This window comes from Labrus bergylta, chromosome 14 (assembly GCF_963930695.1).
Source record: "Labrus bergylta chromosome 14, fLabBer1.1, whole genome shotgun sequence".
NCBI classification, from domain to species: domain Eukaryota; kingdom Metazoa; phylum Chordata; class Actinopteri; order Labriformes; family Labridae; genus Labrus; species Labrus bergylta.
The window spans coordinates 25,970,606-25,983,865 of record NC_089208.1 but is presented as its reverse complement, the minus strand read 5'-3'; the positions used below and the strand labels follow the sequence as shown (position 1 = coordinate 25,983,865).

The window sequence follows — 13,260 nt, the reverse complement described above, 5'->3', positions numbered from 1 at the left end:
GATTGTATTGCCAAGAACGTTTACACATACAAGGAGGAATTTGAAAACCTAATCTTTTGATGCATAAATAAACTACACAGGAGTTGAATAGAGAAGTTAAAGGTCATGAAACAGCAGTACTCTTACTGTCAAGGCACCCGAATAGAAAATGATGCAAAGTCCCTCGTCAAGACAACAAAACCCAACAGGTGGTTGAGGCTGCATTAAGCACTACTCAAGTGTTCTGTGGTGTAAAAGTGTTTTTGTTAACGGGGTCTGGTGGTTTGGAAGAAGACAATATAAGGAACAGCATCTCAATCATTCTTATTCAAAACCACCAATAAGTACTTTCTTCAGACACATGTGATAACAACCCCAACCTGTCAGTGGAAAAAACAAACACTTCGATTACACACTCCTCTGTCCTGAAACTGTAACAGTAACAAGCCAGCCTTCAGCTACTAGCAAATAAATCTACTGGGGCAACTTTCAAACCTATTTGTCATATAGACTCTGAAATATTTATGATAATTCCATGGTTTAAACAAACTGGATTTCACTTTGAAGGTCCTGCATATTCCTTCTGCATGGTCAGACTCTATATATTATAGAACTGTATTTTGAATATGCTCAAGGTCTTGGCAGCATGATTGCACCTGAGTGCTTGGTATTTGTCTAAAAAGTTCAAATGTGCTGTATGTGGAAGTTTTGAGGTTAGATTTCGATGATGGAAAATGCAGCCCCACTTTTCAAATGTTGCTCTCCAAAAGAAATATCCGTCCAGCTGCCTGTTCCTTTTTCTGTGTTGGCCCCTAAAGGTGTATGCAAATGAGTTCAGGGGTGAGCCAGGTTACTACAGCACGTCTCAAAAGGCTGCTGAATGTACCCTGTGTCTGGACGGGGGCCAGCTGTGTTTGTGTGTTTGGTCGCAGTTGAAAGGCCGAGCAGGGGTGCCACGGTGCTGGGGTCTCGACCGGCCTTGATTTATTTAATCCTTTTACAATGAGGGGGCCTGTAAACCCATCCATTGAGCGCTAAGCTTTGTCCTGCAACAGTAAGAATCTCTGTCTGCCTCGCCATGGAGACTGAAAGAGCACATTCCTGCAGGGAGCCGCACGGCACTGGAAAAATATGTGTGCTCTGCCTAGATCTACCGCTCACCACCAACCTTTCCCAGTGAAACCATGGAAATAGTTAACATGCTGCAGTTAAAGCAAGAAGAAAGAAGCTAGGAGTTATTAGCCTTTTGTCTGTGAGCTTCACTCCGCAGTGAAACCAGAGAACAGAGATCACTCTTCTTGACAGTTCAAATAAACTCGTCTGCTGACATGAAATAAAGAGTTGTAGTCTTTGGATAAAAAAAATGGCCGACAGCCGTCTTTCCTCCCCAGACAGCCAAACAGACCCGACCAGTTTCTGACCCAGATGTAAACCTCACCCCCCTCCTCTGTTCCCCTCCTTAGCGCAGGCCTTCTCCACGTCTGGGGACCAGTGATTGGGGCAGCTGTGAGCACACATGAGCCAAGACAGCTGGTTATGTGAGGGAGACAGGAAGTGCACTGAGGAGAGAATGTCTGTGGGACAGACTAAGATCTGTCCTCAGATCATTTCCCCGGGTCTGTGAGACTTTGAGATCCCTCGTGTTGCTGTGCAGCTTCAATAAGAGTCTGTTGTTGTTGTTGTTGTTGTTGTTGTTGTTGTTGTGGACCACACCTTGGTTTGGAAGAGGCTTCAACACTTCTGATGACGGTTATATTTTAACCTGAAGCACAAAGATGATTGCTAATGAATATCTGGAGTTACATTACACAGACTCACATTGCATCATTATTGTGCTCTGTTGCATATTCAAAACAAATTATTTCACACTGTGTTGCTGCAGAGCTACAAAGTTAACAGGCGTTTGGGGCAGCAGGTAGGGATTCAGATTTACGGCCGTGTTTATGTGGCAAACAGCATGGCGTTCAGCTCCTGTACATTGAACTTTGCATGGAGCTGTAAAACACACTTCCTCGCTGGTTCCACATCCCCCAGTTTGAATCAGACCATTTAGCTCCATGCAAAACAGCTGCAGTGCAGTTAATCCCTCACAAAGCTCTCATCCTGTTTGACTCGTGACATCAGAGCTGCACATCCTCTAGAGGTGTTAAACTGCACATTACTAATAGTCCGCAGTCCTGCAGGAGAACCTCACCTCAAGCTAAGTTTCATCAGTTTTCACCCACTGAGATGAAACTGTGATAATTTTTTTCTTGGCAACTTAACCGTCCTGGCATTACACAGGGATGAGATTCTTCCAGATATACATGAAATTCCAGATTCTCCGTCCTGAACCGTTAAGCAAAAAGACTTTAATTATCAATGGCAGGGTTTTCACACTTAGCTGTAAACACACCTTGGTGGCCCACCCAGATAGTCTGTCCATTTGCCCACTGTTTCAAAACATTTTTTTCTTTTTTTATCAGTATCTCAATTTAAGATTAATTAAATAGCAGACGATCTCTCCTCGCTCTTTACCCCTCGTGTTAGTATTGCGAGTAGTGTCAATGCTCTGCAGTTGATCAGAGAGAGAGAGCTGTTTTCAGCGCTACTGCGTGCATAAAACTCTGTAGAAACAAACCAAACTACTTTCAGGTTATTAAAGGAACAGATAAAAAGATGTGTTTCAGTAAGATATCCAAAGGTGTAAATCCTGTTTTTTTTTGTTTTTGGTCCTTTTCCAAATTTTAGAAAATGTTAAGTTACTAAAACTTTGTGCAGTATTCACTCTGAGTTGTTTTAGCAGCATGAACTTTTAAAATATTCTAAAGTAAGGTGATCTTAAAACTGTGCTTGTTGTATATTTACTTTGTTACTGAACATATCAGAGCTCTTCATGCAAAGATGTTTACTATGACTGTTTATCTCTGTGTTGTTAATCTCGTGTCATGTTTCAGCAATCACATGCAGGGAAAAAGGTCTGACTGCAGTCTTGTGATTCTGGACCGACAACAAATTAGTTTGACTTTATTTTGACTCAGTGTGTCTGCTTAGCGACTAAGCTAGTTAAAGCATTAATAAGATAATGCTTTCAGGGGGTCGAGGGGCCCCTCAGAGGAGGAGAGCGGGTTTAATGTCAAGACATCCAGTATGTTGTTTAAGCCGGACTGAATCCGTCTGACTGTCAGAGAGAGGCAGCTGGGGGTCAGTGGGTCAGCAGTGGTCAAGTCTGAGGGTCTTTCCTCCCACCTGAGGAGTTTGAATGAGTCGTCAGTCAGGGAGGATGTGGGAACTGTAAGCATGGCAGCAGCCAATCAGGGTTCAGTTCAGGGTGAAAGATAATCAGAATAAAAGGAAGTATTAACTACTCTCACTATCATACCAATCGACACAGATTCTCAGTGAAACACATTTATTTGTTAGATTTTGAACTTTGTATTCAGGTCTAGAGATACGAAAAGTCCAGTCACTAAAGTATTTAATTATAAATGAAGGAATGATTACGTTTGGAAAGTGTTAGGTGAGAATGAAGAAAGGGATACTGCTGGTTAGGAGGTGTGCGTGTGTGTGTGTGTGTGTGTGTGTTCTGTATGAAGGAGTGTTTTCTGATGTGTAAAAAAACAGCCTCACTCATGGCCTAATGACAGTGATGCTATGTTCAATTGCTGTTGGAAATACTAGAATCAAGCTCATGTGTGAGCCAGCAATCTAAACATTCATCTTTAAAATTGTTAAAGGTCCCATATTCTGCTTTTTCTGGTTTTATATGCTCTTTAGTGTGTTTTCCATGTGTCCTGTGCATGTTTAGGCACATCTATTTGCAAAAATTCAAAGTCTGCAGAAACGCAGCTTCTCCTACGTCCTCCTGTTAGCTGTAGCATTAGCTGCATGTAGCGCTCAGTTCTAGCCCCCCTCGATAAAAATGTGTCAGTGTGACGTCATTGTCAGTGTGAGATCACTGATCTAAGCCCATTGGCTCGTTGTGGCAAGCCCAGAAGCTCATGTTGAAATTTCCGAGACGCATGCTAAGCAACTGACCAATAACGACAGAGCGGATCGGCAGACCAATCAGAGCAGACTTGGCCCACGTGGGGTCTAACAGTGTGGGCTCAACAGAGTGTAGCTGACGGACTCAGAGCGTAGAGGGAGCAAGGAGGAGCAGTACATGAAAACAGACACTTTTTTCAGACTTTATCTATAGTGAACATACAAAAGTAGGAACATAGATTAAATATACAAACCCCAAAAGGGCAGAATGTGACCTCTTTAATGCACATTTTAATACTGTTTTGTAAAACTGCAGCACAAAGTTGCTTCCAGCTGTTTCTTTCTTTTGTGGCTGTTTTGTATCACAACAGATGTTGGAACAAAGGCACTGTAGCAAAGAAATGCAGAAAATCCTCACAAAGTGTACAGCTTCCCTTGTTATGCTTTAAACGATTATAAAAAAAAAACAGTTGTGGAAGGCTTTGGTAGATAGTTTTTTACATAATCTGAATAAATTTGACAAAATTAAAACCTTTAATAGCTGGAGACTTATTTTCCTAGGTGCACTTAAAGCTAATGTGAGGAACCTTCAGTTTCAGCTGATTGAGGCGGCCCCTTCGGACAAGGCTTGTGCCTCTTATCTCCTTGCTGATAGGGTCCATTACTTGCTTAATCCTCATCCTTTTTTAATTATCACAGTTGAAAGCTTTGAAAACAGGCTCATTTAAAAATGTCATAGGAAAAAATGAATTGGATGCAAAAATAAATTGAAATGTTAAACCCATTTTTTTTGTTTAAACTTTCTGATGGTTTCAGAGCACAATGTTTTCGGTTATGTTTTTTTTATGACACAATTTCAATAATTGAATCAATCAAAAAGGTATATTGAGTAACGCGTTTATAATTTAGGTTGTATAGATGTTGGGGGATATAAAGCATTTAAAAGTACTTCAGGAAATGGCTTTGTTTTAAACTTAATTACCTTTGACAGTGGTGTGAGACTAGGATTAACAGCCGGTAATTCCCATTTTCCGTGTGCACTTGAAGGCAGCACGTGTGTGGTTGTGATTGGCTGGAGCGGAGCTGTGTGTGTGTGTGCGCGCGCGTGTGTGTGTGGATACTCGCTGACGGAGCAAAGAGGAAAGTGTGCGGAGCTTCTAGTCGTTCTGTCTGAACTTTTATCTTTATCTTTGTCGCTTGGTTACAGAGAGTTAGTGAATATTTTCGGGTTTTAGAGTTGTTTTCGCTGTTTTGTTTGTGTGTACGGTTAACAACAGTCTCTGAGCTTTAGCTGCACTTTGGACTCCTGAGAAGCCAAGTCCGGCGTTATGACGCGAAGGTAAGAAAATGTTTTAGATTATGTCCAGCTATATATTTTTCTTATAAACTTTTAATTTTTATTACTCTGGGTATCTTTAAACGTATCATTCATGCATCTTGTTTTATTGTAAATAAACGATGTGAGGAGGGACTGCAGGAGGCGGTTTGTTCAATGGGGAAAATATTACTCCTTCCTCATATGACTCCACATTTTTTCCAATCCCTCTCATTGCCCTCGTTTGATAACATATGAATAGTTGAAGCTTTTCTCCTGTGTTAAAAAGTTCAGACATACTTTGGAATTTAAATACATTAGAAAGTGAATCCTAGATCAGTACAATCACCAGCCAGGTCTTTAACGGGTTCACTTCTCCATCACTGGATTCTGTTAAATAATTGTAAAGATTTATTTTTACAATTAAAAAAAAAAAAGTTGATCCTGGCACTGATGATGGAAAATCTGAAGATCAGTTCAGTCCTGCATGGAAAAATAATATATTTAGTTTCTTCTACACCCCACACACTTTAGTTTACTGTCACTCATGATCGTTTTGAAACAGTCACAGGCACACACTGCTCTGTTGTTTACACAATGAACACCCGTCCAGAAACACCATCCGGAGTGGTGTTATGAGGTCGTGTTAATGGGTGTAAACACTCACACTCCCAGTGTAATGTTCTGGTTTTCACTTGTCTGTCTCTCTGGTTTATTGTGATTTGTTGAATTAGAAATTGAGATTATTGTAGCCCTTTGTGATGTATATTGACTTTCAGAGAAACAAAAAAGCATACAGACTGTATACATGAAGTGAATGTGCCACTGTGTGACTTCAGCCACTGGTTTGTAGGCTCCAATGAATAAATAAAAATTAAGTAAGGCACTTTAGTCCTTGTCATCTTAAATTGGTTTTCTGGAGCCACAAGGGACCATATTTGTTCATGAAGGTGGAGCTGATGAGGAGTGACAGTATGGCTAAAGCTACAAAGCCTGTGCCTTTGGCTAAGTCATAAGATGACACATTAGTAAGGAAACAATTCTGTTTCCCACAATTATCAATTACAATGAGATAGTTGCTGGCCAGATTTGTTTTTTAACCTCGAGAAAGTAAGACAACGTGTGGAACATACCATCCTCTTAGGGAACCTGCACACTATGAGCAGGAATTATATACAATGGGTAACACAACAAAGAAGAACTTGTCTTCACTGTAGATCAAAACAACAATCCTGACTGCACCAGTGACATGGGTAGATCAATGTATGAGAAACTCAAGCCAGGTAATAACACTCATACCTGATAATTAGTGCTGAAATATAGATGATACAACATATAATGTCCTAATTGTGCAATATTTGCATGACATCATCTCTAAATGACATCAGCAACACAAACATGGCTGAATAAACTGAGACACAGTATCATCATTCACCTGTCACACACAATGTAGCCACACCCCTTTATTATATACAGCTTTCAAACCTAATTTATTTTAAACCTTGTACAGTTGTCTTGAATAAAGAAATGGTGTAAACGTGTCTAATCCAGGTTGAAATTGGGCATTTACACATGAGGTTTTATGGGGAATGACCCTCTTTTATAATTTGCCTCAAGTGGCCATTTAAGGAAATGCAGTTATTGGCATGTCAGCATCAGCTTTATTATCCAGACCCAAAGATTGCAGCTTAATTTACAAGTTGTGTAGATACAATAGTATGGCAGACAGTCTCGGGCAACAATATTTACTCCTCTGACTGTGAAACTCTATTTTTCTACAAAACTGTCTTCAGAAAGAGGCAACTTAAAGTTTGAATCACCTATCACATCTAAAACATGTTTAGTCCTTCGTCCCAGGCATCACATTGCAGCCAAAACCCTTTTACTCACAACATGAAAAAAAATCCTGAAACATAGCTTGTATTAATTTCCAACCAATCTTTAATGGTTTTGTTTAAGATCAACAGTGAAGAGGGGAGAGAAGTTTGAATGTCCCGCTCTGTTGCCTTCATGGCCGTGCATGTCTGTTGAGTCCGGAGGGGGTTAAGGCTGAAGTCAAAGGACTGAGTTTAGAGCATTGTGAAGCCTTACAGATCTGCTGCCACGCCCACTGCTAGTTGTGTATTCATTAAACACTGATACACAGAGTGTGTATCAAATATCTCGGCATACAGTCCTCTGATTGGCTCTACTGTGCCACCGCTCTACTTTGGAAAGCCATGGCACACTGTTTTGTTTTTCCTCCAGATTGTTATAAAGCTCCCCTCTGACTGGTTGGAATGAGTCTGTCTATCTGTCTACCATTTCATCTGTAATTGTTCCTTCAGGAATGCTTGGCCCCTTTCCTCCTCTCCCTCGGCTTGTCATGTCCCCTGCCTCTGTCGGTGCTCTCATGGGGAAAAGCCTCGTCATAGTCACAGTCAGTTCAAGGCAGCAGCTTAGAGCTGTCGGTGTTATTGGACACTATAACCTCATTCTCTGTGTTTAACTCTGTCCTATCTGCAGGCTCTGTTATTCATGCAAATGTAAGCTAGGCAAAGTGAATCACATTTCCCTGCGAAGAAGCCCTGGACCCTAACCCCTTATTGTTTGTCATATTTTAAATACAAAAATATTCACCATTAATTTACCACTTGCAAAAAAAAAAACATTTTGCAGAAAAGTTTTAACCTCAGTTTGTGCTAAAAGGGTAATGTTTCATAGAGGTTTAGAAGGTATGTAGTTGTTGTGATAGTGTAAGGCTTGAGGTTTGACTGGAGAGTAGAGGTGCAGCTTGAATTACTCTGATCAATGCAAGAAAGTCTTAACTACTCATAGAAAAATACTTGTCAAGTTAAACTGCTTTTGAGATATAAAAAAATGCTTATGTTAGAGGTTATTTTTTTAAAACATAACAGAACAAAACACAGATTTAATACTGCTTTTTAAAATGAACTGAAATATAATGAATGACCTGTCTTTGCAGTGTTTGTTGCTACTATGATCGGATTGTTAAGTGAGGTTTTTATGATCAGCTATTGACCGAGCTAGCAGACCGAAAAGAGGAAGAAAACATTGCTCTCTGCTGCTTCCCCCGGTGAATCTCAATCAATCAATTATCATTTGTATAGCACCAGTTCATAACAAGTGTTATCTCTAGATGCTTTAAAAAAAAAGGGGCGGGTAAAAGACCTTACTCATTGTTAAGCAAAATGGGATGGGGGAGATGGGAGTCACCTGGGCCTCTTATCACCTGTCAGTTTCCGTCGTTGTCCTCGAGGCTTCGGCTGACAGGTCAGGTCTGCTCCTATTTGGCAAGTGCTGTGTTGAACCAACAACCCCCAGTCAGGTACTGGTCCTGACCAGTTGTCTCTGTCCCCACCTTTCAGTCTAAAGGTACACCTGGTCAAGTCTTCAAGTCTGTGTATTGAAGACACTGTGGTTGGTATGACTGTACTAATCAACCTGAGGAAACAGAAGTATAAGGTCATTTATGTCTCTGGAGAAGTCTCAGAAAACACCCCTGATGGTGTCTTGAGGTAGTGATGTTGACAGAGTTCTTTTATAATTGAGGCTTCAGTTAATAGATTTATAATTGAAAGCCCTTTGATTGTGGAGTATGACGATGAGTGTTCCCCTAGGAAAGAGGGTCTAATGGACATTTTCCAGTTAAATAATGAAAGAGGACAGATTCAGGACTATAAGTCAGATTATCTCTCCCCTGCAAGACTCCCAACTTTATAAAATGGCAACTCTTAAGTCGTAGGAGGACCTCTTTGAAGACCCTAAGCAGTAAATCAGTGCTACGTCACAGACTAAATTGCCTATTTTTTAATTTTTAAAGTCTATCTTCATAATCCTTAAATGGCCTTACAGCCTGTGTTTCAACAGCGAGTGTGTCAGAGACAGTGTCACTGTGTTCAGAGCTGCTGGCCTCAGGCTGTCGTCTGCTCTGACACTCAGCAGATGGAGTCTCCGGTTCAGTGTCATGCCTGTCACTACACCCCTCTTCCTCACATCGTACACTCAGTCTGTGCTCCTAAATAAAAGCGACGTGTCAGTGTAAGCCAGCACATTTGCACAGTCAGCCCCCCCCTCCTCCTCTCATGATACTGAAGGCTCTTTTGATGCCTGAACTGTGAGTAAACAAAGCTGCCTCAGCGTTTCTGTGTGCTGGTACAGAAGGAGTTTCTCCCTCAGGGGTCAATTGTAGCTCCAGTTTCTTCTGAAATGGAACGATGGCTCTTGTTTGATGACGCCGGCTCAGAGGATCGCTGTTTGTTCAGTATTGATTGAGCTGCTTCATTAAAACTGTACACTATAGAGACTCAGATCTCAAAAGTTTGTTTCAGGCGTTCATTATTTACTTGAAGGGCTGAGGAAGTTAGAGAGCTGTATGGGCAATTATTTTACTAGCACAAGATGCTGCTGTGTGAGTTTCATCAGGTAAAACAATTCAGATTTAGAAAACATTCATTGAAACATAAATTGAATTATCATTAGCCGCTACCTTAAAAACACACTACACTGAGGGATGTGTTTTGTTTTTCAGGAGTAAAGTACTGATTGAACCCCCCAGTGTTCTCTAAAGGACTGTCTGTCAGACATCCATGTTTTGATTTTCACTGCTGTATTTTTGTTGAACTCTTAAACCTGCTGGAGGATTTAAATCAGGAAAGTCCCTTTTTACATCACTTTATGGGCAATGTCAGGACATTTAGCTCCCTATATTTTCAGTAGCTTACTTTTCACACATGCACCTCACAGCGGGAGACTCAGTGTCAGACATGCTATCAAAATTCAAAAGACTTTGGCTTAGGTGAGGGGGGGCTGGGGGGCTGCGTAAAGTATGCAGCAGAAGTAGTCTTCAGAAAAAGTGACGGTTTCTGTGTTAACATCACTTCAACATGTTTTCTCAAACGTCAAACTAATGCCAACTGAGGTGAATATAGAAGTATAAAGCTGAGAAGCTCCAATCAACTTGAACGTCGACCCCGTGACCGCTCACTCGCCATAAATCTTCCAGACTCTAACCTGCAGAGTTCAGACATCAACTCAAACTGACTTCACATGAACTTTTTACTGCTAGGGGGCAAAATCAGGGTGAATGGATTGGGCTGTTTATGTTTGTACATGGACACCTCCTTGACAATTTTCAAGGAGTTCTCAGAAGTGCAGTGGATGTGTGAAAGCAGCTAGAGAGACACAGCTCACTGATTTGTAATGTCACACAGCAGCAGATCTGTTTGTTTACAGAGGACGATACCGCTCAAATATTCCAGTCCTCGGTAAAGCTTTAAGAATGGTGACCACTGAAGGGTCAGTTCAAGACTTCTTGAAGACTCGAGAATCAGCTGACAAAATGTGAGTCAACTCGGGGTGCTGTCTGCTGATGATTTGAATCACTTTGGGCTGCCTGGTCTTATGTATGAAGGGGCTTTATAAATAAAGCTGAGTTAAGTTGAATCATTGTTTTTTTTTTAGCTTGCAGCCAACTCCAAGGCAAAGATTTCTTTAAATGTCAGTCTTGTTTTTATCACCTACTGACCCCTTTCATGCATCATCACACAGCTCCCTCTGACATTAAAACACTATATTGTAAAATTATTTCACATGCATTGTAGTTCTCTTATACCAGTTAATGGACTCTGATCGAAGCTGGTTTTGCCCTTGGATGTGTTTTATTCAAAAGAACAAACAAGTTCAATAATAAAAAATACAAACTCTCCCACTAAAATATTTCTGAAATGTCTCTATGCCTACTCACTGTGTGTGGATATTGTTGTTAGTATTCTGCCGGCACAATGAGAAACCATTAGATTAATGCAGCTACAGAGTCAGCTCATTAGTTTCACTCTGGTCCTGATGTTTTAATTTTAAATGTACTTGACGGACTGTCAATTAAGTGTGCAGCACACAGTCGACATCCACAGTGTCTATTTAGCATGCAAACCAACAGCCTCTCAGCCTCTCTGTCGTTCCTAACTTATGGTCTAAGTTTACACAGAAGATGTTTTCAGTGATGATATTCATCACAGCACATGTGTGTGAATCATAGTGTCATCACTTCTGACAAATAAAAAGCGCTGTGAGGAAACATGCTGCCTGAACACTTCTTTTATATTCTTGTTATCGTCTAAACAGAAAATTGAATGTCAGCTTTTTGTAACTCAGCTTGTTCTGTTTTTAATGGACTTCTGAAAACTCTGGTCTTTCACTTTGAAGCAGAGCTCAGCAAGGTACCGACATTTAATCTGCATATCTCTAAAATGATTCACAGAACTGAATTATAAACACATTATTCATTTTCTACCTGTGCGTTTGTGTTGGTCTGAAGTCCTGAGCAGGAAGAGAAAATATGATGAGCAGGTTGTGAAAAGCATCAGAGGAGTAGGTTGTTGTGTGATGGACCGTGACTATAAGCAGTTAAAGGAATGTGTCCTGAAATACAAATAAAAACACTTCCTCTTTAGCCTGCAGCGTCTCTGAGAAGTTGTTGTGATTGTGATGTTATCAGAGATAAAGTTTAACACGGTGCGCTGACAGAGAACAATGATCGTAGGTCAGGCAGGCAGTGAACGTTTGTATTGCTGTCTTCAGTTGTTAAATATAAACAATTGTATCTGGGTTGATGTTTTTTCCTGTTTTTAATGCGTGAAATGTGTTTGCTGATTTCTCCATCTTAAAATGGTTTCAGGCATTCAGAAAGGGGAGCTTTGCAATGGTAGACGACACATTAAATGAGGTCTAATGAGCTGTTGGTCTTTGTCTTTGTGAAGCAGGGTTGGGCCGTGTGAGAAACCTGACAATGGACAATGATATGGTTGTTTCGGGAAGAGGCACTTTGTACAGAAAGCAGAACGAGAGCAACAGTAGGAAAGGCTGTAAAATGTACAATGTGCGAGTCCTAAAATGACCCCAAACACATCAACTTAACTTCTGTTACTACGTGCCCTTTGTTGCCACGGTGACCTCCTCTTCAACTGACCGTGATGTCAGCAGGAGTGATGCTTGGAGGTGTGCTGGGATTTCATCACTTTACACTACTATGAACGAGATGCATATTTTGACTTGGTGATTTTGACCGTGTGGAAACTAACGTAGAGGCATTAAAAAAGTCTTGGAGTCAAAACCTGGAACTCATGTAGGCCGATTCAGGAGATGAGCTTTAAACTAAAGCGATATCCTTTTAAAGAGGCGGCCTTTAAGGGCTCAGTGGTCGATGATTCTTCAGCCATTACTGATGGTTGATTTCATCATCACTTGGTCCAACTGGAGTACGAGGGGGCAGCACAAAGAGAGCAATCACAGAGGATCAAAGAGAGACAAGTGGAGGGAAAAAGATGAGAACCAAGACTAAAGGTTTTACTTAAAGTTGTGGCAGGAGATATACAATCAAGAGAAAAGATGGACACAAGAACCAAGAGACAACTTTGAGACATAGTTTTGTTTTTTAGATGTTTGAGGTCTGAACAGTTCAGTGAAGGAGTGAAAAACAAAGAGGAAAGCACAGCCAATGCTGGTTTTAAAGTTTCAGAGAGTTCACATAGGGGATATTCTGAGAAATATCAGGATTAATGGGAGTCTTTTTAAAAATGTACTTGAATATTCAAACAGTGATTACATTTTAAAGATGTGGATTAAATTTTCAACGTTGCAGTAATTCTTTTTTAATAATTATCTGCAGAGCTCTTGAGTATTTTCCACATGACATCTGCCTTGATGTTCACCTCCGGTCCAGTCAACATGGCATGCTGCTCTTTGCCGCTTGTGTGCTCGGAGGAAAACTTTGATTAAAACTGTTTGAGCGTGATGTCTATATTCTATTATTGATTTTTATGTCTTTGAGACGGCTTGATCTAAGTCCATTTTCAGTGAAAGGAATAATTGATGCCTTTATCAGTCACAATCAAGTGGAAAAACACTCAGCTACTCTCATCTCACCAGTGTCTAACAGAGTGAGATTTTCAGTAAAAAGATTTTTTTGAACAAACGTCTGAAGTCGAGCGCTGAGGCCCGCT

At 40.7% G+C, this 13,260-nt stretch overlaps 1 protein-coding gene across 8 annotated transcripts in view; it reads left to right on the top strand.

The window, feature by feature from the left end:
* The window catches only part of arhgap32b (Rho GTPase activating protein 32b), a 125,684-nt gene that overhangs the window by 92,976 nt on the left and 19,448 nt on the right, over positions 1 to 13,260 (top strand). Inside the window, exon 1 of one of the 8 annotated variants that reach the window (XM_020629280.3) lies at positions 4,998 to 5,284. The exons of the other annotated variants lie outside the window; for them this stretch is intronic. The gene's annotated coding sequence lies outside the window, so the exon portion shown is untranslated. Of the gene's footprint in view, positions 1 to 4,997; positions 5,285 to 13,260 lie in introns of those variants that run through there. 8 annotated transcript variants of the gene reach the window in all.